General features: G+C 42.0%; 2 non-coding genes across 2 annotated transcripts; both read right to left on the bottom strand.

Annotated features, from left to right (window-relative positions):
• Nucleotides 1-5271: 5271 nt before the first annotated feature.
• Nucleotides 5272-5342, bottom strand: TRNAG-ACC. The gene has a single exon. It is a non-coding gene; the product is annotated as a tRNA-Gly (tRNA).
• Nucleotides 5343-6529: 1187 nt separating this feature from the next.
• Nucleotides 6530-6600, bottom strand: TRNAG-ACC. The gene has a single exon. It is a non-coding gene; the product is annotated as a tRNA-Gly (tRNA).
• Between the last annotated feature and the right edge of the window lie 1419 nt (nt 6601-8019).

Raw genomic sequence — 8019 nt, 5'->3', positions numbered from 1 at the left:
CAACCTTAAAGTTGTGTTGTACCTTGAGCTTTGAGGGGAGTTCCCTTGTTCCTTACACTTTCTAAAGGTTAGTAAGGGTATTCTTGTCCTTTCACCAAGAGTTAGTATTGTAACCTAACCTAGAAGACTTCTTCATTTCATTCCTTACAATTCTTAGAAATTAGCTCTACCTTCTCTCTAGAAAAGAAGTGTAGCTTATTCTCCAAGCCAAGTTGAGACCTGTGTCAAGATTTCAAGTTTTGCTCCAAAGATTCAACCTTTCAACTATTTGGGCATCTAGGAGTGTAAGATCTAAGTTTATCTTGTCTTTTTGGTTCAATCTTAGTTGTCTTTTTCTTAAAGGTAGGATCTTTATGATCTTTTGGTTTGATCTTGAAGTGGGTTTGGAAAGTAAGCCTTGTGGGGAGCTTGTTGTGGTGGAAAGTGAAGTCTTTTGGTCTACAAGAGGTAACCCATGCTCTACAAAACCTATTTTGCTTACCTATATGTGATTTCTTGGATTCTACTTATGTTTTGCTATGAAATGTGAGGGTTTATGCATTTGTCTTGTGATATTGCATATCTAGAGCTTGTGTTTAGGGTTCCTTTGTGCCATTGCTTGGCATTTTCAATGGTTCAAGTCATTTTTTTTGTATTGGGTGAGATTTGGCATGTTTTGGACTTGAATTTGTGTTTAGAGAAGAAAATCCCCGATGGGATTTGTTGTGGAACAGGAATGTTCCCGCGGGCGTAATGGCGGGCGGGGCACCACCCGCCGGCCTACCCGCGGGTACATAGCCCTATCGGAATGCATTCCCGCGGGCGGAACCATGGGTGGGGCACTACCCGTGGGTCCACCTGCGGGTACACAATGGTGTTTGTTCGGGAGTTGTTCCCCGTGATTCGTTTGTCTTGGTATTTGGTCTTTTGACTTCCCGTTGTTCTTTTGTGGAACTATTTGAGCGTCTTCTTGATGTTTCGTATGTCTAGAACTATATGGTAAGTATCCATGTAGGACTTTGGTGTCTTAAATCGTGCTAAGTGTTCAACATTGTGTTTCGTTGGACCAAGAGGTGTCTTGTGTGTTCCTTTGAACTATCTTGAGTTTCTCCGTTGTTAAGCATGCTAGTTTATTATCTTAATGCTAGCGTGTGTGTGGTTTGTACCTTTCGTTTGGATGATGATAACTTGTGTTATTCATCGTTGTTATCGTTGGGTTGTGACCCGTCCCTTGATTGAGTTTGTTTCATACCTTCGTTGTAATCCATTGATTGATTCGTGTGAGTGGTGGTGCGTGTGTGGCTTTACCTGGATTGCACGATTAGTGGTATGGGACGCTAGTCACCAAGGTATTGCAGCGGTCCTCGTGGTGGCCGTGACGTGATCATGGAGATGTGTCCTTCAAGTAAGGTTCACGTGATTGGGGGATAACATGTGTTATCCGGGCATGTATTTCGCCGTGTACGGTACCTTGTGTACTATGAATTGGTGGTCTTGTTGGTGGTTTGTTGGTGGGGGACGACGGTCCCAGGAGGGAAAAGGTTGGACTGAGAAGTAGAGGGGTCCTGGAGGTAATGGTTGGCATGAAGGTACAAGGTTGGGGGTAACCATAAGGTTGGAACAGGGCATAAGGAAGGCATATCAACTCGTGATGGGTGATGTCACGATGGCTTGTGTAGCCGTGGTTGTGAGTTCTCTTTCTTGTGACGTGTGTAATGGGTGAGTCTTATTCCTTTGTGTTGTGGTTAACCTTTGTGGTTTGGGATGTGTTCTCGTGTTATCTTTTGTGAGTGATGAGTCTTGGGTTGACTGTCGATCTTGGCTTTTGACTTATACACTTATGTATTCCGTTTCGAAAATGGTTTTACAGCTTATATCTATCTATATATGATACTTAACGGTATTGGTGGGTTACCAGCATTATCGCTGACCGGGCGCCGTCCCAATGTTTATCTTTGTGTTCTTTCAGGTGATGTTTAGACGAGCACGATGTCTAGTGCCTGGTAGCTTAGCACCTTTATCCTTGTTTTAATGGCATGTGCGCCAATGTAGTTAGGCAGATGTTTTGGGATAGATGTATACACTTGCAGATTGTTTGCCGTAGCGTTTACCGTGTTTGGTAGACGTGGCGTGACTCCCCGTTGGATTTCTTTTATCCAGTTCTCGTTTTATCTTCCGCTGTGCTAGTTTTGTTGTTTAATCTGCATGTGTTAGGGCTTTTATTTGGGCCTTGTTTGGGGGGGTGTTACACGTCGAATGTCCGAATCGCAACTCAATAACGTCGTCCTCTGAATCATCGCTAGCAGACTCCTCCTCGGTCTCCCCCGCAGAGTCTGGATGAGGGGCAGGAGCGCCACGAGGAGGCGGAGGATGGAGGTCGCGGGTAAAGCCCGCCCTGACCAAGGACGCATGGTCGACAAGAGCCTGGGAGTCTAACAGGTCAACCGTGTTGCCCAAAAATGCCTCCGGCAACGGCACTTACGAAAGTACCCACCCCAAGGCACCTCAAAAGGGATCGCCGCGCCTGTAGAGACGAACACGAACCGGGGCTTCCAACCCTTGTTGAAATCCCGTACGTGTCCCATAATCCTCGTCCCCGGTCGAGCCGCGAACGCCATGTACCCCTTGCTCTCCTTAGATGAGGAATTGGTCGCGGTAAAAAAAGAGTGGAAAAGGTCCAGGTAAGGGCGGATACCAACCTCGACACACCGAACAATAAAAGCCACCACCAACCGATGGGAGTTGGGGACTAGTTGACCCATAGATATATGATGGAAGTTCAGGAGCTCGATGGTAAAGGAGTGAAGGGGGAAAGCTAAACCCATGAGAAGAGATGTAACATGGACCTCAAAGAAATTGGGTCCAGGAGGCTCTAGTATAGTGGTCCCGGGAGGGGGGATGTGGACCTCGGCTGACGGGGCCAACCAAGGCCTTCGCCACGGCGATATCGTGACCCCTCAAGGAGGACCCGAACCCCCGGGGGATGGCGGAGTCAAGTACGGTATACTGGCCCAAGGGGAAGGGGTCCGGGAGTGGCGTGGGAGTCAACATGAAGGGGGGATGTGTGGCTAACGGATCTATGTACGGGTACTCGATATAATAATGGTCAACCTCGGGAGAAGGAACCGGTCTAAGTCAATAGACTCGTCATCGCTAGGCGGGAGGTCCGCGTAGTCAATGGAGTCTAGGATGGACCAATAACTGAAAATCAAAGGTAGGTCTACCGGGTGCGTGTCCTCGGCAAGAGGCACTATGCTCATAAAAAGATAGCTACGGAACTCTAAAAGGGGGTTTGCACGAGACTCACCCGACTCAAGCAAGGTGGGGATGACGAAGGAAGCACGGAGGGAGGACACGGGGAGCACGGGTTGGCCTCAGGGGGCTGGGGTCGGCCGGCGGTGGCTCGGGGTTGGCGTGGGTGGGGTCGGCATCGGCAGGGGGTTGGGGTCGGCCGGGGGTGCTTGTTGGCAGATCGGCGGCGGTCGGTGGTCGGCGGCGGTCGGCGGCGGGAGGAGGCCGGAAAATTTTGGTGGAGGAGAGGGAGAAAGTTTTTCAGTTTTGTGGAGCTTTGTGTGTGTGTGAGGAATGAAGGGAAGGCTACTTTATATAGGGGAGGGAGGGGGAAAAAATGGGGGGAAAAAGAGAAGACATTTTTTTGGGAAAAAGGGGGGAAATTTTGGGGAGAGGAAAAGGTGTGGTGTTGGGAATGTGAGGAGGTTTGGGGAGATAGAGGGGGTATTTAAAGGGGAAGTGTAAGGGTTGTAGTAGGATGAGGACTCTTAACTGATAAGAATTTATACAGGTTTGAATTCCAGTCCGGTTAGGAGTCCTATCGCGCCAAGAATTCTACGAGAGAAAGGGTGAATTTCTGGAACATGATTCAGGGCCCCGTAATTATGAAATTCATTTTTACTCTCTCGCGCTGACGACTCCTCACAGTCCCGAGAGTGGGGGACTGATGATGGAATAATCAAAGAGCCGGAGCGGAGCAACACAATACGAACCGGGTCGGACCCTGTGCCCACCCGCGGAGCAGGACGAACCACCCCGGGGTCGGCCCAGTGGGGGGTCGGCGTGGGCCGACCTCCTCGAGCTTGACCGAGCCCCATGGGCTCGGCCATGTGGGCTTGGACGAGCCCATGCTCGGTCCATTGGACGAGCCCATGCTCGGTCCATTGGCCGAGCTCCGTGCTCAGCCAAGGGCCGGGTCCTCGCGTGGAGCGAGTCCCGCGGCGCGGACCGCGGCTCCTCCCGCGAGCCCAGGGCCCGTAGCAGCCGGGGAGTGAATAAACACCCCCCGGTGTCCTGATTAGACATCTCATACTTTTCCTACAACATTTGTCTTGTTATTACACGTCCCGAACCTCTGTAATAGTGTTTTATGCTCAATTGATATAATATTCATCGTTCTGTTATTTATTTCTTATATTCAAACATATATACGGGTTGTATAATCCGGACCCCTGGGTTCATATAATCCATCTGTAGGATTAAGTTCTGTCTACAACCTCGTCAACAACAGAGCTCACGTTATTTTTGTCGTATGTTAATTGTTTCGTTGCAGTCGCTGGTTGCAGGTTAGTTCGTCGACTGACTGGAATTTTCAAAGTAAAACGTACGTGATAGGTGCGTTTTTAATTGCAGTACAATCCTGAGCATTTTTTTGTGCATTTTGAGATAGGGATTCATGTGTGCTGATGGTGTATGTGTACACATTAGTCAAATTTCTTGTGCATTTTAGTCAACGTTTACGAAAAGAGCTCCTTATGGAGCAACTTGGTCTTTCCGGATGGACCCTAAAACTCCTTCTGGAAAGAGCTCCTTTTGGAGAGTTTAATACCTGTGCGCTCTCCTATCTTCAAAGTCATCTTTGATATTCTTCTACATTACACAATAATTTGTCTATAAATGCACATTTAGTAAGAGTCTAAGAGATGAAGACAACTTACGGAAGAGATTAAGGAAAATCGAACATTTTTTTAAAGTGATGAGACAAAAATAACCTTGTCTAAAACAAAGTTTCGTCGGAAAAGTTATCAAAATGACAAAAAATGTTCAAAATTTTATAGTTTAAGGTGTTTAATGACAAAAACGATAGTCTTATATTAAACGTGGAATTTTCACAAAAGACAAGAGACCACTACAAATATAATGATAAGCAAAATAAATCATGATATTTAAAAATGAACGTTCAATATATTAAAAATGACCAATGATCCGCATATGACATATACTGATTGATAATAATTAAATTATTTTATAAAACATTTGTAAAAAAACAAATAACAAAAATGCACCAGCTGGGAATCAAACCCAGGTCTGTACCGTGGTAGGGTACTGTTCTACCACTAGACCACTAGTGCATCACCAATTAAATAAAGGTCATCAGAAATACCAGCGTTTTCCCGTCCACCACAATTGATCGATGATAATTAGAAAAAAAATGCACTTTTTGCAGCTATTTTTTAGAGCAATTGGAAAAGTGAACATTTCCCGTAGTGGTTATGGAATTAGCAAAATAAAAGTTAAATTATGTGTACCTAAGACCCAATCATCACGTGTAATATTATATTTTATTTGTCATCTTATATATATTATAGGATAAAAATGTACCGTCGGCCCTCAAATTATGTACCAAAATGTAATTAGATTATCAAATTTAAAAACTAAAAATTCAACCCTTAAATTTATGCGCATTTTTAATCCCAATATTATTATAATCAATTGTAATCATGCATTATTTTAGGAAGAATATTTTTTTGTAGGATTAAGTTCTGTCTACAACCTCGTCAACAACAGAGCTCACGTTATTTTTGTCGTATGTGAATTGTTTCGTTGTAGTCGCTGGTTGCAGGTTAGTTCGTCGACTGACTGGAATTTTCAAAGTAAAACGTACGTGATAGGTGCGTTTTTAATTGCAGTACAATCTTGAACATTTTGAGATAGGGATTCATGTTTGCTGATGGTGTATGTCTACACATTAGTCAAATTTCTTGTGCATTTTTGTCAACGTTTACGAAAAGAGCTCCTTATGGAGCAACTTGCTCTTTCCGGATGGACCCGACAACTCCGTCTGGAAAGAGCTCCTTTTGGAGAGTTTAATACCTGTGCGCTCTCCTATCTTCAAAGTCATCTTTGATATTCTTCTACATTACACAATAATTTGTCTATAAATGCACATTTAGTAAGAGCCTAAGAGATGAAGACAACTTACGAAAGAGATTAAGGAAAATCGAACATTTTTTTAAAGTGATGAGACAAAAATAACCTTGTCTAAAACAAAGTTTCGTCGGAAAAGTTATCAAAATGACAAAAAATGTTCAAAATTTTATAGTTTAAGGTGTTTAATGACAAAAACGATAGTCTTATATTAAACGTGGAATTTTCACAAAAGACAAGAGACCACTACAAATATAATGATAAGCAAAATAAATCATGATATTTAAAAATGAACGTTCAATATATTAAAAATGACCAATGATCCGCATATGACATATACTGATTGATAATAATTAAATTATTTTATAAAACATTTGTAAAAAAACAAAAATGCACCAGCTGGGAATCAAACCCAGGTCTGTACCGTGGTAGGGTACTGTTCTACCACTAGACCACTAGTGCATCACCAATTAAATAAAGGTCATCAGAAATACCAGCGTTTTCCCGTCCACCACAATTGATCGATGATAATTAGAAAAAAAATGCACTTTTTGCAGCTATTTTTTAGAGCAATTGGAAAAGTGAACATTTCCCGTAGTGGTTATGGAATTAGCAAAATAAAAGTTAAATTATGTGTACCTAAGACCCAATCATCACGTGTAATATTATATTTTATTTGTCATCTTATATATATTATAGGATAAAAATGTACCGCCGGCCCTCAAATTATGTACCAAAATGTAATTAGATTATCAAATTTAAAAACTAAAAATTCAACCCTTAAATTTATGCGCATTTTTAATCCCAATATTATTATAATCAATTGTAATCATGCATTATTTTAGGAAGAATATTTTTTTGTAGGATTAAGTTCTGTCTACAACCTCGTCAACAACAGAGCTCACGTTATTTTTGTCGTATGTGAATTGTTTCGTTGTAGTCGCTGGTTGCAGGTTAGTTCGTCGACTGACTGGAATTTTCAAAGTAAAACGTACGTGATAGGTGCGTTTTTAATTGCAGTACAATCTTGAGCATTTTGAGATAGGGATTCATGTTTGCTGATGGTGTATGTCTACACATTAGTCAAATTTCTTGTGCATTTTTGTCAACGTTTACGAAAAGAGCTCCTTATGGAGCAACTTGCTCTTTCCGGATGGACCCGACAACTCCTTCTGGAAAGAGCTCCTTTTGGAGAGTTTAATACCTGTGCGCTCTCCTATGTTCAAAGTCATCTTTGGTATCTTTCTACATTACTCAATAATTTATCATTAAATGCTCACTTTAGTAAGAGTCTAAGAGATGAAGACAACCGACGAAAGATATTAAGGAAAATCGAATATTTTTTTTAAGTGATGAGACAAAAAATAACCTTGTCTAAAACAAAGTTTCGTCGGAAAAGTATTCAAAATGACAAAAATTGTTCAAAATTTTATAGTTTAAGGTGTTTAATGATAAAAACGATAGTCTTATATTAAACATGGAATTTTCACAAAAGACAAGAGACCACTACAAATATGATGATAAGCAAAATAAATTATGATATTTAAAAATGAACATTCAATAAATTAAAAATGACTAATGATCCGCATATGACATATACTGATTGGTTATAATTAGATTATTTCATAAAACATTTCTAAAAAACAAAAATGCACCAGCCGGGAATCGAACTCGGGTCTGTACCGTGGCAGGGTACTATTATACCACAAGACCACTAATGCATCACCAATAAAGTGAAGGTGATCAGAAATACCAGCGTTTTTCAGTCCACCACAATTGATCGACGATAATTAGAAAAAAAATGCACTTTTTGCAGCTATTTTTTAGAGCAATTGGAAAAGTGAACATTTCCCGCAGTGGTTATGGAATTAGCAATATAAA

This window comes from Ipomoea nil, unplaced genomic scaffold (genome assembly GCF_001879475.1).
Source record: "Ipomoea nil cultivar Tokyo-kokei standard unplaced genomic scaffold, Asagao_1.1 scaffold3226, whole genome shotgun sequence".
Classification (NCBI taxonomy): domain Eukaryota; kingdom Viridiplantae; phylum Streptophyta; class Magnoliopsida; order Solanales; family Convolvulaceae; genus Ipomoea; species Ipomoea nil.
Note: the sequence above shows the minus strand (reverse complement) of the source record. Positions and strands in the feature narration are given on the sequence as shown.